This window comes from Ovis canadensis, chromosome 2 (assembly GCF_042477335.2).
Source record: "Ovis canadensis isolate MfBH-ARS-UI-01 breed Bighorn chromosome 2, ARS-UI_OviCan_v2, whole genome shotgun sequence".
In the NCBI taxonomy this organism is placed as follows: Eukaryota; Metazoa; Chordata; class Mammalia; order Artiodactyla; family Bovidae; genus Ovis; species Ovis canadensis.
The window spans coordinates 64,008,931-64,028,001 of record NC_091246.1 but is presented as its reverse complement, the minus strand read 5'-3'; the positions used below and the strand labels follow the sequence as shown (position 1 = coordinate 64,028,001).

General features: G+C 37.0%; 1 long non-coding RNA gene across 5 annotated transcripts in view; it reads right to left on the bottom strand.

Moving 5' to 3' along the window:
- Positions 1 to 7,943, bottom strand: part of LOC138433532 (uncharacterized) — a 57,365-nt gene extending 49,422 nt beyond the window's left edge. For 3 of the 5 annotated variants that reach the window (XR_011254345.1, XR_011254344.1, XR_011254346.1), the window contains exon 1: positions 5,524 to 5,708. This is a non-coding gene — a long non-coding RNA (uncharacterized lncRNA). Of the gene's footprint in view, positions 1 to 5,523; positions 5,709 to 7,817 lie in introns of those variants that run through there. The other 2 variants (XR_011254343.1, XR_011254347.1) reach the window with 2 other exon arrangements.
- Between the last annotated feature and the right edge of the window lie 11,128 nt (positions 7,944 to 19,071).

Sequence of the window (19,071 nt, the reverse complement as noted above, 5' to 3'; positions counted from 1 at the left end):
CAGAAAATAAGGTTTTAGATGCTCAATCATATACTTCATTTGAACAGTAACATGATTCTTGGCATGAAGACAACTTTAAAATACATATTCAGAGATAAGCAACATAATATATATGTCTAGCTATAAGTATTTTAAATATTCCACTCAAACCAACAGAGTGGTTTTAAGCACCTTATCTAAACTGTCTTGTAAATATAGTGAATTATTTATGTTTTTGGTTTTAGTAAGTACCATTCTAATATATTTTCTAGGTAAAATGAATAATTTAAACTGAATAATGACCAGAAGTAAATGTACCTTTCTGAATCAACATTGGCCTTATTAGTCTTGGTGAAAATGAAGTATCTATGCAAGAATGAGGGTAAGATGAATATAACATGGTAACTACAGTTCCCTCTGAGCCACATCCTATAGCAGAGTCCACTATTCCAATGCATTTAAACTTTTTCCAAAGGAAATGCTTTGGAATGTCCATTCCAAATGGTCCATTTGGATAATGACAATGTCCATTGTTATTGTCAAAAATACTGAGAAAATTGAAGTTACTGCTACCTAGGAACCCAGACATTGAGTGTTAAACACACACAGACACAGATGCTCACACATGCACATACACTTACACATTTGTGTTACAGCAGCATAGAACCCATTCAGAGTTGTCAAACTTAAATGATAAAGCATTGTGATAGGGATGTAAAGCGTTTCTACTGGGGCTGCGAAATGCCTCTCCACTCTCCTTGGTTTCCATTTGAGGCAAATGGAAAATTCAGGCTTATCTCAGGAATATCAGTAGTGCCTGAGTGTGTCCTATAGACTGGTTTCTGTTGAGTCTCAGTCTTAAACCACCAGGATTCAGCTGCTGCTGCTGCTAAGTCGCTTCAGTCGTGTCCAACTCTGTGTGACCTCATAGACCACAGCCCACTAGGCTCCTCTGTCCCTGGGATTCTCCAGGCAGGAATACTGGAGTGGGTGGCCATTTCCTTCTCCAATGCATGAAAGTGAAAAGTGAAAGTGAAGTCGCTCAGTCGTGCCCAACTCTTAGCGACCCTGTGGACTGTAGCCTACCAGGCTCCTCCGTCCATGGGATTTTCTAGGCAAGAGTACTGGAGTGGGTTGCCATTGCCTTCTCCAGAAGGGTTCGGCTACTCAGCCATAAATAAACACAATGGCACCATTACTCTGCCACCTGCTCACCTAGGGACAAAGCCTTATAAAGTTTTACGTTTCAAAGTTCAGAATCATGGGTAAATCAGTCCTGTTGATTGGTCAGAGATGTACTTTATATTAGCAATAGCCAGAGTATTAAAGAAACGAGTCTTAATTCAGGTTTATCGTGATGGACTGAATTCCCTCCTTACTTATTCAGCTTCAGACAACTCTACACTGGCACTATGGAAACGATTTATTTACTCAGGAACTTAAAGTCAGGGGAGTATTAACAGTGCTTCCTTCATCCTTAATTCTCTCCGTGAGCTTCACCCTTAGAATGTTCCTCTCCACCCTCCTTTACATTCCAGTTCTGTTTTCAAAAATTATACAGAAATAATATTTTTTTCCTTACTTAGATATCCTTCTAAATCCCATTCTGTTCACTCCAAATTTTGTTAGTTAACAATGGGTCTACAATGGGTTATTAAGGAAGAAAGCCATTCTTCATTACTATCATCATGTCATTAACAGTAAAAAAAATTTCATTTTAAAGTGAAAGGAGAAAAAAGAATGTTAGAAAATAGAAACTGAAACTAGAATTGACCTCAGAGATAAAAACTGTCCATATCTGTTACTCAGTCACAGCACCTGTGTTGTATTATTTAACACTCAGTATTGGTTCACCTTCAATCTGTTCAAGCATGGCTAGTAGATTTCCTTTGTGCTCGAAAGAATAGTAACAGCTTTCCAATCATGGAAAGTCAACCAGATTGTTCTGTTTGATACCTTGCTATTAAAGAATTCCTCAGACAAGTGAGCTCATTCTAATATAGAGATATCTTATCATTCATTATTCCTTTAACAAGAACTTATTTAGTGTCTGTTGTAGTCCAGGCACTGTGCTGGGGAGTGGAACTAATAAGAAATAAATCAGGGAACTTACAGTCTTTTAGGAGGGATATATATCAAACACACAAGAAACCACACAAGTAATTATATATTCATACCAAATTATTTAAAAAAGAATTCAGTGCCATCTTCCTCTTAAGTCATAGTTTGATTTTTCTCATTTTTCCTTCTAATTCTGAATGGGAACATGTGAATAACAGTTGGAACACGTACTGTGAACTATGCTGTTTGTAGTAGGCAGGTATGTCATTTGTAGTCCTAAACAAAGTTCAAATATTGTCACAATTCACTTTTCTTTTAGAAGAAAAAAAAAATTTGAATCCTGTGAGCCTCACCTCACTTTTATCAACAGAAAAATAATTTCTAACTGGATCTTTTTAAGGTTGAAATTAAAGAAGCTTTGAAAAGTCTGCTGGTTCTCTAAAGAAGTTTCTAAGACTAAGGAACTATTAAATACAAGTATAAACAAGAGTATGATTGTTTACTCAAAGGAATAAACTAGAAAGTTAAGGAATACATAGTATAGGTTGCAGCTGCACTTTAAAGAATGCAAAGACTTATGGGGAAAAGGGGGAGTGTCTATACTGGAAACAGAACGAGCAATTGTGCATGAGCAGGAATGGGGATTATTTGGAAAATGGTACATGTGAAGCTGAGGACAGAATGGGAGAGGAAGAGGCAGTCTTCAGGGTTTTAGTTGTTGACTGTAGATGAGAAGGGAAAAATAAAATAAAACAAGCAAAAATAATATTTAATATTGCATTATCTTCACTTTTTTAGGTCTTTTTAGACGTTAAACCTCATGCGAAGAGTTGACCCATTGGAAAAGACTCTGATGCTGGGAGGGATTGGGGGCAGGAGGAGAAGGGAATGACAGAAGATGAGATGGCTGGATGGCATCACCGACTGGATGGACATGACTCTGAGTGAACTCCGGGAGTTGGTGATGGACAGGGAGGCCTGGCGTGCTGCGATTCACGGGTTCACAAAGAGTCGGACACGACTGAGCGACTGAACTGAACTGAACTGAGACAGTAAACCAAGAGATGAAATTCTTACATTTTTACTTTATGAAACACGTTCTGCCTTTCCCCCCAGAAAAGATACTGAAGGAAAGAGTCTCTTCCTGAGACTGCAAAATAAGATTTTATCCGAAGACAGGTACAGAACCGGGGCAACAATAGGCTCTTAATGAACATGGCAGTTGCTTAAACTGGTCAATTAAAAATAGAAATTGTTCTATTATTTTACTTCACATATATATGTATATATACATATATATATATATTCTCAGCACTGACAGAATATATATAATATATACACGCATATACATTTTCTTCCACAGAGTTCATCTGAAATCCTTATTTTCCTTTATGATAGTACAATTATAATCTATGAATGTATATGAAAGTGGTTCATTAACTTCAGGCATCAAAAAAATAAAATGAAAAGATCAACCATTAGGAGAAAAACAAGACTAAAAATGACAGATGTTGGTTAATGCTCTCAATAATAAATAAAATAATATTATATCATTTTTATATCATATGTATAATACATATAAAATAAAATAATAATACATATAAACAAGAAAAGCAAGGTAGCAATCTTTATAAAATGACTGCTTTTTTTTTTAAAGGAAAAACATCTTTATTTCTTGAAACAAAACAAATGCTTTTGCTTTAGATTTTGCTCTTCTTTTAAAAGAAATTTAAATATTATAACCCAGATTAGTGGCTCAGTGGTAAAGAATCTGCCTCCCAAGTAAGAGACTTGGGTTCAATCTACGGGTTGGCAAGGTCCCCTGGGGAAGGAAATGGCAACCCGCTCCAATATTCTTGCCTGAAAAGACCCCATGGACAGAGAAGCCTGGTGGGCTACATATAGTCCATGGGGTTGCAAAGAGGTGAACATGACTCAGTGAGTGAGCACACATACACCAGAAAGTATCTGGCAGTCAACCATGATTAAAATGAGAAAATTACATAATGGGACTCTGCAGGGATGTACCATATAAAGGCTTGTGACCAGAGTAACAAAAATGAAAGAACAACAAAAAGGTCATGTCGGCAGTTGGACATTGATATGGCCTATATTTTCCTCACCTTCACAATATTTCACTACAATAAAGAATAAATGAAATGAGGTTTTATGACACTTGTAAAAAGAAAATAGGCCTTATTTGTTTGTGGCACTGGTTACAAACTTATAACATATTTGTAGAAATATCAAATGCTTAAAGAATTAAACAAATCTAACTTTAATACTGTTTATATTGAAAGTAGGATTTTATTTTTTTGTACAAAAATGTACAAAAATTTTACTTACATTTAAAAGTTCCTATTATCCATAAATCACTATATAGACTATAGAAGATGTTTATCCAGCTATACCAAGGAGGGAAATAAAGGCAATACACTTCAGGCTAAAAGTTAAGTATTTTAAAACTTTCCAGACAATAAAAGTGGAGACACTGAGGAAAACAGTGGATTTCCTCCCTGAAAGAATGCTGTAGACATTTATTGCTTTGTTTGAGAACATTCTTCCTGATGCTAAGATTAACCCTACCTTCTTTGGGATAAAATCAACCAACTGGCTCTAGGTAGGTCTTTCAGTCACAGTAAATTAACTCTCTGACCACTGTAGATGGCTTCAGAAATAAGCGACTGATCCAAAATGTGCCAATAGCAACCATTCCAGTATTTTTTCCCCAACACAGAGACAGAAGCAATGGTTCTTTGATAGACAAGTGATGAGAAGTCTGAAGAACAAGAATGTTGTCTGTCAAGTTTCCTACCATTAGGAGAAAAGCTGGTCTGATTAATACAGAGATAAGAGAAAAAGAAACTTCAAACCACATGCAAATTTCTAGTTCTAAGAGTCTGAGGGCTAGATCTGTTCTTGAGTTACAAGAGAACCCTAATACTGTTCTCTTCTATTTTCCCCATTCTGACTGAGCTTGTTGGAGTTTAGTGTTTGCACTAGCAAACCTGACTTATCCAAGGGACTTATATATAACAGCACAAATCAACAATACCACAGATACTATTTATATGAAAGAGACGTTAATTTACATATTAAAAGACAACAAACTAGTTGAAAAGCTTTCTTTACTTCTAATGCTATTTTCCCCTGCCAAGTTGCTGAGGTTTCCATAGTGCTTACCTTATCAAGATCTTCCCTCTGTGTCTTGAATCTAGCCCTCTCCCCTCTTCCTTAGTAAAGCTTCCTTACTTTTACCTGGAGAGCTTCACAGGCGGTGCTAGTGGTAAAGAACCTGCTTGCAATACAGGAGACGCAAGAGATGTGGGTTTGATCCATGGGTCAGGAAGATCCCCTGGAGAAGCAAATGGCAACCCACTCCAGTATTCTTGCCTGGGAAATCCCATGGACAGAGGAGCCTGGTGGGCTACAGTCTACGGGGTTGCAAAGAGTCGGACATGACTGAGGTGACAGCACTCTTACCTGCAAGAGCTCAGTAAGTATTAATAATTCCTTAATACCATCCATCCTGTTCTGGCCTTTTACAAAGACTTTGAAGAGTCTGGCCTTTTGCTTCTCTACTGTTGAGAGCGACTACAATTAGCTTTAGTTGATTTGTCTTCTAATCCTCCTCTGTGTGCTCCTGCTTCTATTGGCCAATGTGGGACAAGCACTTCCTCTTGAATTTGACTTTCACTCTTGGACACAGTGCTGATCCTGCCTTTTTCAAAGTTCTCTTTTCTCATAACCCTTTCTGATCCATGCTATGGAGGGGTAGATGTGATTTCTTCACAGTGTCCACGGAGGGCAGAGAATTGCATTTAGATGCTTTCAAAGCGTTTTCACTGCCTTATGTTATCAACTTACTCTAGCTTTTTTTTTTTTAATCAAAGATATTGGCTATGTTTATGAGAACAACCTAAACTATCAGAAAACCTTCCATACATGATCTGTTGTCTGCAGTTACCTCATAAGGCAAAAGTGCAGTTTCAAAGCCTCCACTATTAATGCGTAGACTATTTAAAAATTCCATAGAGATAGAAAGTGTAAGTTTCCTTTTTGGAGTAGGTTCTCTTGACATAATACAACTAGTGTCATTAAAATGTTAGTTCTATAAGGATGGTAGATTTTTGCTTGTGTTTCACCAAGCCCCAGGTCTTGGAAGAGGACCTAATACAAGAGATTGCTAACATCTGTTGGAAGGCTCACACATTGTGACTATAGGGCTGAATCACTCTGCTAAGTAATTGAATAAATGTTTGATTTTCACTGTGTGTGTCCCTACAGTGTGGAAAACCCTGTGGAGAATTTTGAGGCTGAATAAGAATGCATCCCGAAGAAACTTGATCTAGTAGGTGAGAGAAACAATACAAAAATAGGTACACTAGGGGCTCCCCTGGTCGCTCAGAGGTAAAGAATCTGCCTGACAATGCAGGAGAAATGGGTTCAATCCCTGGTCTAGGAGGATCCCACATGCCACAAAGCAACTAAGACTGAGCACCCCAACTACTGAGCCTGTGCTCTAGAGCCAGGCTCCACAACAAGAGAGGCCCGTGGACTGAAACTAGAGTAATCTCCCCTGGCCACAGTAGAGAAAAGCCCAGGAAGCAATGAAGACCCTGCACAGCCAAAAATCCATAAATAAATAAAATTATTTTTAAAAATAGGTATACTAAACATTCAATTAAAATGATTCTGTATTCAAGATCCAACAAATGTGCTGTTTGCTTTCCTGAGAAGCAGCACTCCTTTCTGTAGAGATTTGAAGTTATGCTGCAGAGGATTAGCTTTTGAGCTGTGTCTAAAAATATGAATAGAATTTCCACAGAGAGAATCTCAAAGGCAGAGAATGCCTTGCGCTAGAAATCAGTCTTAGAGTCTTTTCTGAGTCTTCATGAGACCAGCAGAAATAAAGAATGGTATGTTTCAATAGCTGAAAGAACTACGTAAATTATTAAGCACTGCAGCATCTTCAAGACACAAGTATTTTAAGCACATCCTAGTGCCCTCCCACAGGGCCGGGGTTGCGGGGGAGGGAAGGGAGTGACTTTTCTGCCATTTTCACTTAAAGTGAAATGAGTAACTTGAAAAAAAAAAAAAAAGCTTCTTCTATGTTTATTTTTAAGAGTTTATGTTTCAGTTTCCAGCAAGTGTCACATTAAACTCAGACTGCCTATGAAAGAAAAATACTGGTATTTCAAGAAAAAGCATGGTATTGTCTTTTCCTTACCAAAGTTCTGACAGGACCGAGCAATTCCCTGCAAATCTCCCTCCCCCTCTTCCTCACCCTGGAGCAAATTTTAAAGCCATGATTCATCAAACCACAGTTAGACATTCTGAACTTTGATGACTCCTTCTGCAAAACCGGTTTGTTCACAAAATGGATTCTGCCTTACTTTTTCTCAAAAAGTCTCCTGTATAGTAGTGACATTCATGATACGAATGTTCTCTTCAATACAGTACTAGTTTTCACCAAAGCCCATCTATAGAGTTTTTTAAAAATATCTCATAGTGATATTAAACTTAGTATACTCAAACTACATAGAAACGTAACTTAGATGTTTTCGTTTAAAGGAAGTTTAGGAGACACTGCATTTTAAGAAGTCCGAGAGGCAGTTCTTCTGATCTGCATTTCATTTCCATATTGCAAATATCAAATGCTACAAAGAAGATTTGCCTAACCCATCAGTTCTAATCCCAGTGAGTTTTTTGTACTCTCTCTTTACTCAACTAAGCCTTTATTCTCTTTACACTTAGGATAGTTTAAGCAAATTTACCTGTGTCCACAGTAAATATGCCTCAGCTCCAGGCAGCTGACTTCTTGTTCACCCAGATGGAAATTAAACTGAAAGGTGCATATTGCAAGCACCAGCCACTGCCTCTTAAAATGCAAAACCTTAACCAGGCAACAGGATATAGTTTCAAATAGAAAGAAGAACTGTTGTTGAAGCCGAAGGATCTTTAATTCTCTGGATTGCTCACTGTAAACCCATTAGCTGAATTTAAATTTCTTGGGGTTCTTCTGAACCTGGCTAACACACATGGAATTTAGAATTGTTTCCTTTTCACACTTTGCTTATTTTTAGTCTCTCCAAAAGACTCCTGGTTATGTAGCAGATTTAGGGAAAATGTTAGAATTTGCATGTTTGGCTTTGAGCTTAAAGATGATCTTGGTTATAAAAAGTGTGCAACTTTTCTCCTCTTTTTGGTCTTGTATTTTGATACTTATTCTATGACAGGTTTCATGACCTTCCATAATATGGATGTACAAAAACTATAAAATAGCTAAAAATTAAAAGAATAATTTTTATATACTAGCTAGCTACACAAGAGTCATATCAACATTTTTGTACAATTATGACACTGAAAGACATTTTGAATCATTCAGTTATTAAAATCAGTCTTAAATCCCATGCCATTCTTTTGCATGTTGAAAAAATATGGTATGTTGTTGCAAAACTCTTTCCCCTGAAACTACAGTAACATATGTTTTGCAATAGGAAAGTAAAGTTGCTTTAGGACCTTGTCAAAGTCAGACAATCAGCTAACCATATACTTTAGACAAAATAGCTTTTAAATTCTTCATAATAATCAATATTTAGGGTACCAGGAGACAACGATCAGTCAAAAGCTTATTCTAATGTCCACCGCTTCCTTATCTGAAATGGTGCAAACAAAATTTGTTGTTTACTCTCTGTTGGTGAAATAAATTTCTTTTTCAACTTCTAGTAGTTCAGGACCTGCACTTTCTTGGGGGTGCACACCAAGGAGCTTGTTGGTGATCTTTAGCTACAGTCCTACAGGGATGACAAGGCATCCCTCATCTTCATGGGAGAGGCATTGGGACCCATCCACTGCCTCTCCAACAGCCATAGGAACATCTACTCCCAATTCTGCTACATAATCTAGATCAGGTCAACAGAGAGGAGTAAGCAGGAGAAAGTAGGAATACCTTTTGGACAAGAAGAAATTTCTCACACAAATCCATGGTTTGGCCATTTGAATTTGCTTCTCTGAATATTCACATTTCCACCTCATTTCCATTGCTGTTTAGGTTGCTTGAATTTTTTTAAAAAAATATTTATTTATTTGACTGTGCCAGGTCTTAGTCACAGCATGTGGGATCTAGTTTCCTGACCAGGGATTGAACCCAGGCCCCTCTGCATTGGGAGCTCTGAGTCTTAGCCACTGAACCACCAGGGAAGTCCCCTGCTTGAATTTTTTTCCTCAACAGTTTATAAAAGCTCCCGCTATAGTATACATATCAGCCTTTTCTTAATATATGAAAATAAGATTTGAACTTTTATGAGAATCTAATGATTTTATTTGTATTTTTCCACATCTACTTTTATTTGTGTGTGTTAAAATCTCTGTCTCTCTGTTAATCATTCAAGATTTCCATGCATGAATAAGTGTTTCCCAGCCCAGAGATTATGTATGTTATTTATGAGCATGCATACGTGCTCAGTCACTCAGTCGTGTCGAACTCTGCGATCCCATAGACTGTAGCCTGCCAGACTCCTCTGCCCATGGGTTTCTCCAGGCAAGAATACTGAAGTGAGTTGCCATTTTCTCCTCCAGGGGATATTCCTGACCCAGGGATTGAACTACCTCTCCTATGTCTCCTGCATTGCAAGTATATTCTTTACCGCTGAGACATCAGGGAAGCCCCATTTATATATTTACTTCCGTTTAAATCTTAGTTCTATCTGAAATATTTTTAATATGATATAAAATGCGGATCGAGTTTTCTGATTGTTTCTATTTAAAGAATTGTTTTAAATTATCTATTTAATCCATTGAATTCAAATAGAATTTGAAAATAGCATTGCTATTTAATTAAAAGATGTGAATCTATTGTTATATAGTCAACTGGGGTCTTTTTAACTAATAAATTTAGTTTTTAGAGCAGTTTAAGGGTTGCTGAAAAACTGAAGAGAAAATATAGAGAGTTCCCATAAAGGCCCTCTTCCTTAGTTTCCTCTATTATTAATATATTGTATTGGTATGGTACATTTGTTATAACTGGTGAACCTCTATTGATATATTATTATTAGTCAATACAAGAATTTACATTAGGATTCACTCTTTATGTTGTACAGTTCTATGGATTTTGCCAAATATAAAATACCATATATATAACATTATGATAGTATAGAAAAATGTCTCTGTCCTAAAAATCCCCTATACTCCACCTACTCATTCTCTTACCCTTCTCCCAGACTCGTGGCAACCATTGATATTTTTACAGTCTCTGGAGGTCGCTTTTTCCAGAATGTCATATAGTTAATATCATATAGTATACAACCTTTTCATACTGCCTTATTTCACTTAGAAATACACAGTTAAGATTCTTCCATGACATTTCCTAGTTTGATAACATATTTCTTTTTATTGTTGAATAAAATTCCATTATGGGGGTGTGTGTGTGTGTGTGTGTGTGTGTGTGTGTGTGTATGCTCAGTTGCTCAGTCATGTCTGACTCTTTGAGGCCCCATGAACTGTGGTCTATGAACTATAGCCTGCCAGGGTCCTCTGCCCATGGAATATTCCAGGCAAGAATACTGGAGTGGGGTGCCATTTCCCATTTCAGGGGACCTTCCCAACCCAGGGATCGGACCTGCATCTGTTGTGTCTCCTGCATTGGAAGTTGGATTCTTTACCAGTAGCATGACCTGAGAAGCCCTGTATGGATGTATAATAGTTGATCCACTCACTGATTAATGGATATCTTGGTTGCCACCAATTTTTGGCAATTATGAATAAAGTTGCTATAATCACTTGTGTGCAGATTTTTGTGATCAAATAATTTTCTTAACTCATTAGAGTAAGTATCTAGGTGTACAATCACTGGACTGTATCCTAAAACTATGTTTAAGTTTTTAAGAAACTGTCAGGCTATCTTCCAAAGGGTAGTCCCATCTTGTATTCTTTACCAGCAATTAACAAGTGTTCCTGCCAACTGGAGTTTTGAATAAGTATTTATTACTCAAACTAATATGAAATTAGTTTACATATATATGTATTTTTATCACCACAAAGTTTTGCTGCAAGTTGGTTGACATAAAGAAGAAATCATTATGATAGCACAAATTACTAAAGGTTATAAAAGAATTTGTGTACAAAATGTATGGTAATTAAGCTAGCATTAGGAAATCTGAAATTTCACAATATTTAAATAGATGCTTTGCTCTCCTTGAACCTGGAAAGCGGATTTTGAACTCTTGACCTTAACACACACCTTAATTTTTCTCCCTACAAATTTCTTGATAATTTATCAAAATAAAATTAAGTACAGTAGCCAATGTGACCATTTTATTCTCTCTCCTTTTTAGGATAACATAGAGAGGAATGGTGATACCATATTCAGGGATAAAAAAGACTTGTGAAAAATTTTCTAATCCTAGCAAGATCCTGTTAGTAGGAGTGTAAGAACTGACTCAGTGAATTATTCACTGACTTTTCCTAAGTCACATAATAATAGATACTAAGCCTCCACTGAATTTGAATTTCTGTTTTATCTATGATTTATCACCCACAAAAGAAAACATAGAGAAGCAGAGATGCAAGATCTTAGCACAAGTGTGTTATCACCTCTTTTTGTTTGACAGCTATTGGAATTACAATTTGAACACAGGAGAGATAAAATATTTCTTAAAGTTATAAATTGGATTCACTTTTACCTCAAAATTCACGCCCTGAGACTAGCAGTAAATTTAACCTGAGTACGTGTTCAGCACTCTCTCTTGTCCTTGCATCACACTGGAATACAAGGTTTTGGAAAACCTAGTGAAATGAGAAAGGGCACCACATTGCTCTTAATTTCAATGATCTCATTTGCTGATGACCATTTCAATAATGGGCACCTTCAGTAAGGCCCTGAGACCATGGCAATTGATGCTGACTTCTTCCATGTCCCATAGAGAGTCAGCCCCTTCTGTGACCATGCTAGCATAGAAGCATCTGAGGGGATTCAAGCACACTATATGATCTAGAAAACCCAAAGCTCTTGTGTTCCTTCCAGGACTGAGAATTGCAACCACCTCTTTAGGTTAGACCAACTACTTTGTGCATGTGGTATGTGTAACTGTGTGTGTGTGTATATGTAAATTTATTTCAATTTAAAGTATTTTTCAAAAAATTAAAATAGATAAACCTTGCCTGTTTGTGAACATTGTATAAAGAATTTGAATTTCTTACAAATCAGTAAGAAATAGGCAGACGACCCTTTAGAAAAAATGGACCAAAAACCAGAACTGGAATCTAAGAAAGAATATATCCAATAATCAACATATATATAAAAGGGTGTTAAACTTCATTAGCCACTGAAGAAAGCTAAATTCAAAACCCAAGGTAATACCACTCACAACACCAGAATTGTTAAAATGAAAAAGACAATAGCAAATATTGACAAGGATAAGGAAAGACTGGATTTCTCATTTACTGCTGTTTGCAAGTGTAACTTGGTACAACTTTGGAAAACTAAGTGGCAGTATTGACTAAAGCAGAATGCATGCAAACACCATGACCTAGCAAAAGAACCAGAAGGTGTGTATAAGGATGTTTGTTGCAGCACGGTTTGTAATAGCCAGAAATTAGAAACATTCCAATATGAGACTAGAGAAAAATGGATAAATAAATAGTGAAATGTTTTTACAAAGGAATAACGTACTCTCTTAAGTCTCCTGCATTGCTAAAGAACCCACCTGTCAATGCAGAAGACTCAAGAGAAAAGTTGCTGAAAGACTCAACCTTGACCATTCTACCATCATTTGGCACTTGTAGCAAAATGGAAAGATGAAAAAGCTCAATAAGTGAGTGTCTCAAGAGCTGACTGCAAATCAAAAAAAATCGTCATTTGAAGAGTTGTCTTCTCTTCAGTTCAGTTCAGCTGTTCAGTCATGTCTGACTCTTTGTGACCCCACGGACTGCAGCACACACCAGGCCTCCCTGTTCATCACCAACTGCCAGAACTTACCCAAACTCATGTCCAACGAGTTGATGATGCCATCCAACCATCTCATCCTCTGTCGTCCTCTTCTCCTCTTGCTTTCAGTCTTTCCCAGCATCAGGGTCTTTTCAAATGAGTCAATTCTATCGCATCAGGTGGCCAAAGTATCGGTTTCAGCTTCAACATCGGTCCTTCCAATGAATATTCAGGACTGATTTTCTTTAAGATGGACTGGTTGTATCTCCTTGCAGTCCAAGGGACTCTCAAGAGTCTTCTCCAACACCACAGTTCAAAAAACCAATACAATATTGTAAATAAATTAGCCTCCAATTAAAATAAATTAATTTTTTAAAAAAGCATCAATTCTTCGGCACTCTGCTTTCTTTAGAGTCCAACTCTCACATCCATACATGACTACTGGAAAAACCATAGCCTTGACTAGATGGATCTCTGTTGGCAAAGTAATGTCTCTGCTCTTCAATATGCTGTCTAGGTTGGTCATAACTTTCCTTCCAAGTAGCAAGCATCTTTTAATTTCATGGCTACAGTCAACATGTGCAGTGATTTTGGAGCCCCATAAAAGAGTCTGTCACTGTTTCTATTGTTTCCCCATCTATTTACCATGAAGTGATGGGACTGGATGTCTTCTCTTATTCTTACGCAATAACAAGAAACCATTTCTTGATCAGACTGTGACGTGCAATGATAAGTGGATTGTATATGACAACCAGCAGCAACCAGCTCAATGGCTGGAATGAGAAGAAGCTCCAAAGCCCTTCCCAAAGCAAAATTTGCATCAAAAAAAGGTCAGAGCCACTCTTTGGTGGTCTGCTGCCAATCTGATTCACTCCAGCTTTCTGAATCCCAGCGAAACCATTACATCTGATAAGTATGCTCAGCAAATCACTGCTGCTGCTGCTAAGTCACTTCAGTCTTGTCCAACCTTGTATGACCCCATAGACGGCAGCCCACCAGGCTCCCCTGTCACTGGAGTGGGTTGCCATTTGCTTCTCTAATGCATGAAAGTGAAAAGTGAAAGTGAAATCGCTCAGTTGTGTCTGACTCTTTGCGACCCCATGGACTGCAGCCTACCAGGCTCTTCCATCCATAGGATTTTCCAGGCAAGACTACTGGAGTGGGGTGCCATCGCCTTCTCCAGCAATCACTGAGATGTACTGAAAACGGCAATACCTGCAGCTGGCAGTGGTCAACAGAAAGGGTCCAATTCTTCTTCATGACAATGCCTGACAACACAATGCACAACCAGTTCTTCAAAAGTTGAATGAACTGGGCTACAAAGTTTTGCCTCATCTGCCATATTTACATGACCTCTCACCAACTACCACTTCTTCAAGCATCTTGACAACTTTTTTTCAGGCAAAACATTTCCACAACCAGTAGGATGCAGAAAATGCTTTCCAAGAGTTAGTCAAATCCAAAGCACAATAGGAATAAGCAAACTTATTTCTCGTTGGCAAAAATGTGTTGACTGTAGTGATTTCTATTTTGCTTAATATAGATGTGTTGAGCTTAGTTATAATGATTTAAAATCATGGTGTGAAAACTTAATTTTGTTTCCACCAACCTATTACATTTTTACACCATTCATACAAGCATGCACACACATAGCATTACAAGCTAAATTTTCACAAAATAATACTTCCTTATAAGTGAAACATACTGATACTTTCCATGTTGTTCCATTTCATTCTATTCTACTCCTTTCTTTCTTTTTAGTGTTGATCAGTGCATAACAAATTGACTTCAGAATTCACAAATGATTTTGATTTAGCAGTTGAAACATTGCTCTAAATGTGTCTCCACCTTCAAAACAAACAAAATATTGTCTTACTTTGGCTTGACCCTAATGAGAAACTTAGGAAACTATTTTCCTTTCAAAGTCCATGAGGATAAGTAGATTCCAAATCCCTGGGAATTCTAGTCATGGTTAATTCTTTGGCAGATAGGGTGATAACTTTCATTTTTCCCTGTTAAATCCATATCAAGGAAGCAAGATAATGTATCTAAGTGTTATTCCTTCACATTCTCAATTAACCACCTTCCTATACTGATGTGTTAAGAACAGAGGTTCTCAACCTTCTTGGCACCAGGGACTGGTTTCTTGGAAAACAATTTTTCCATGGAGAGGAGGTGCAGGGCGGATGGTTTCAGGATGATTTAAGTGCTGTTACATTTATAATGCCACCGTTTGATCTGGTCACCACTGTCACTGTAAAGCAAACAATGAGGAGTGGCTGTAAATATAGATGAAACTTCACTGGCTTGCTTGCTGCTCACCTCCAGCTGTGCTCCCTGGTTCCTGGGATGCCAAGTTAAGAAGATGAAGTTCCTTCCTCCAACTTGTTACACATATATGCTTTTGTCTATTTTTGCTTCAGTGTGATGATACACTCCAATGAAGATTCACTCCATTGGCCTTCAGTATCTTCATTTGACTACTTCATTGAATGGGCAGGAGGATAAAATTAAAAAAAAAAAAATTCTCTATTTCACATGATGTTGGGAAAAACTGAGTAATAATAACAATCAATAATTTAGTTGTGTGTGATAATTATTTGAGTATCTGACATTTCCAGAGATAAAGGGAAAACCATTTAGAACACTGTTTCTCAAAATTCTTTAACCTATGCAGACATTAGAAATACAAACTAAGGCAGTATTTTCATTGACTGTGGATAATGGGTGTGAGAAAGCTGTGGGGAAATTTTGAGATTTCAGAGAACTGCTGTTTTTGATGATTCTGAATATACCTCTTTCTCCACATGAAAAGTAATGCTTCAGTTCAGTTCAGTTCAGTTCAGTTGCTCAGTCGTGTCCGACTCTTTGTGACCCCATGAACTGCAGCATGCCAGGCCTCCCTGTTCATCACCAACTCACCAACACACACACTCATGTCCATCGAGCCAGTGATGCCATCCAGCCATCTCATCTTCTGTTGTCCCCTTCTCCTCCTGCCCCCAATGCCTCCTAGAATCAGAGTCTTTTCCAATAAGTCAACCCTCCACATGAGGTGGTGAAAGTATTGGAGTTTCAGCTTTAGCATCAGTCCTTTCAAAGAACACCTAGGACTGATCTCCTTTAGAATGGACTGGTTGGATCTCCTTGCAGTCCAAGGGACTCTCAAGAGTCTTCTCCAACACCACAGTTCAAAAGCATCAATTCTTCAGCGCTCAGCTTTCTTCATAGTCCAACTCTCACATCCATACATGACCACTGGAAAAATCATAGCCTTGACTAGACAGACCTTTGTTAGCAAAGTAATGTCTCTGCTTTTCAATATGTTGTCTAGGTTGGTTATAACTTTCCTTCCAAGGAGTAAGAATCTTAATTTCATGGCTACAATCACCATCTGTGGTGATTTTGGAGCCCCAAAAATAAAGTCTGACATTGTTTCTACTGTTTCCCCATCTATTTGCCATGAAGTGATGGGACCAGATGCCATGATCTTCGTTTTCTGAATGTTGAGCTTTAAGCCAACTTGTTCACTCCCCTCTTTCACTTTCATCAAGAGACTTTTTAGTTCCTCTTCACTTTCTACCATAAAGGTGGTGGCATCTGCATATCTTAGGTGATTGAAATTTCTCCCGGCAATCTTGATTCCAGCTTGTGCTTCTTCCAGCCCAGCGTTTCTCATGATGTACTCTGCATAGAAGTTAAATAAGCAGGGTGACAATATACAGCCTTGACATGCTCCATTTCCTATTTGGAACCAGTCTGTTGTTCCATGTCCAGTTCTAACTGTGGCTTCCTGACCTGCATATAGGTTTCTCAAGAGGCAGGTCAGGTGGTCTGGTATTCCCATCTCTTTCAGAATTTTCCACAGTTTATTGTGATCCACACAGTCAAAGGCTTTGGCGTAGTCAATAAAGCAGAAATAGATATTTTTCTGGAACTCTCTTGCTTTTTCCATGATCCAGAAGATGTTGGCAATTTGATCTTTGGTTCTTCTGCCTTTTCTAAAACCAGCTTGAACATCTAGAAGTTCACAGTTCACGTATTGCTGAAGCCTGGCTTGGAGAATTTTGAGCATTACTTTTAGAGAGAACCTAAAACAAACGGGTGGAGGAAACCCCTTACTTAAATCAGATGTTTTGCCAGATTTTGTCCAAATACTTTTGCTCTGTTAAAGTATGATATGTGTGAGAGACTGCATATTTTGTATCCTTGTTTTGTTTCCTTTTCACTATCAGGTCTGTACTATAGGAGTAGAGATAAGTATACTGTGAAAATATAAAACATAATAGTTACTTTAACTCTCTCCCTTCCCCCTCCTTTTCTTCATTTTCTGTTCTCTCCGTGTAAAATAAATGGAACTAATGAGTCATCTTCTAGAAACAGCAAGACTGGTGACTCATTCCTCCAGACTTGTAGTATGTGGCTTTTACATACATGAAGCATTTAACCAGTTATTATCCCTTAGCTGCTAATGGTAACACATGATACATTTTATTTCCAGATCCCACTTGACAGCATTATTGGGGGGACAGAGTTCCTAATAGATTACTCACAGAAATCTTTCTTTATGGTTAGTGACTTTCTTTTTATATTTGGGAGTTTCATTGCCTTTAGAGTTACAGCAGCAATTTAATTTTGGAAAAAAATGTTTTTCTAACTTGTTGTCCTTAATTCTGCCACAGGTATTACATCTATTGTTGCCATCATACATTTGCCAATGTATTACAAATCCAAACATACAACCCAATTCCTCCACGTTAATGCTACCAGTAACCACAAAAACAGGACAAAATGGGTCCATATGTTTCTTTTAGGTAGTCTTCTAAAAGCTACATGAACTTTTTTCTTCATTTCAGAGGAGTGTCACTGTGCATGTTCCAATGTTTCCATTGTCAAAATCAGGAATAAAAATACAAATATGATAATTTTGTGTAAGTATCTTTTCCTTTTTCACCTGACAAAAAGAAATGTGGTATGAAAAAGCTGGTCTACATCTGTCCAAGATGCAATAATATCAATTTGTGATAATGCCAATCAATTAATTAGTTGGCACCTAATTAAATAGTTCAAAACATACTTGTTATGGTAGGTGACTATATATATATATATATATATATATTCTTAAATATTTAGATGATCACCCCTCTTCAGGATATGTTGACTTCATTAACATTAGCACTGAGAATTTAGAATATGTTTTAAAAATTGACAATCATAAGAAACTATCTTCACTGATTTTTCCAAACCTGATATATACATACATAATAACCTGAGATATCTAAGAGGAAAAAGAACTACTAAAATGTAGCATAAACTGAACTATAATACTATGAGAGAAGTCATACTAATGCATGGTTTAATGGAAACATCATATATAACTTTGTAAGGCTTCATGAAGAATAAAAATGAATCATCATCAAGATTATGAAACAAATTTCCTTTCCTTGGGTCAAGTGGGAAATTTCTTGTGATACCTGTTCGTTCTGAAACAGCTGTTACTCCACTAATCCTTTCATTTTGTAGTTCTAGTTTATTGTTCAAATTCTGTAGAATACTAAGGATCTATTTGCATGAAAGTTTATATATAACAGTCTATAAAAAGAATTAATGTATTAAGCCTTCCTCTAATGTCAATATTTTCTTAAAATATCATAATGGTTATATTTCTAGAATTAACTTTGAGATTTTGAGACAATTTGGAACTTTATGTCTTTTCCATTTCTTATGTATATCAACAAGGTGTATGCAAGCATAGAACATATTTTGTTTTGAAGGCAGGAAAAATGCTGGTGAAATAGAAATAGAAAACTATCCAAGCTGATTCACATTATTGTATAGCAGAAACTAACACAATATTGTAAAGCAATTATAATTCCAATTTAAAAAATAAAGAATAAAATAACAAAAAGGAAAAATACCCAGAGTTTTTTAACACTAAATTTTGCAGATATATTCTTTCTTAATTCTCACAAGAATTCTAGTAAGTTGGCAGCCTAGAAAATATTATCCTTATTTCACAAATGTTGAAACAAATTCAGGGAAATTAAATATGTCCCCCAAATAACATAATAACTAGTGGTGAAGTTGAGACTTAACCAGTGAGA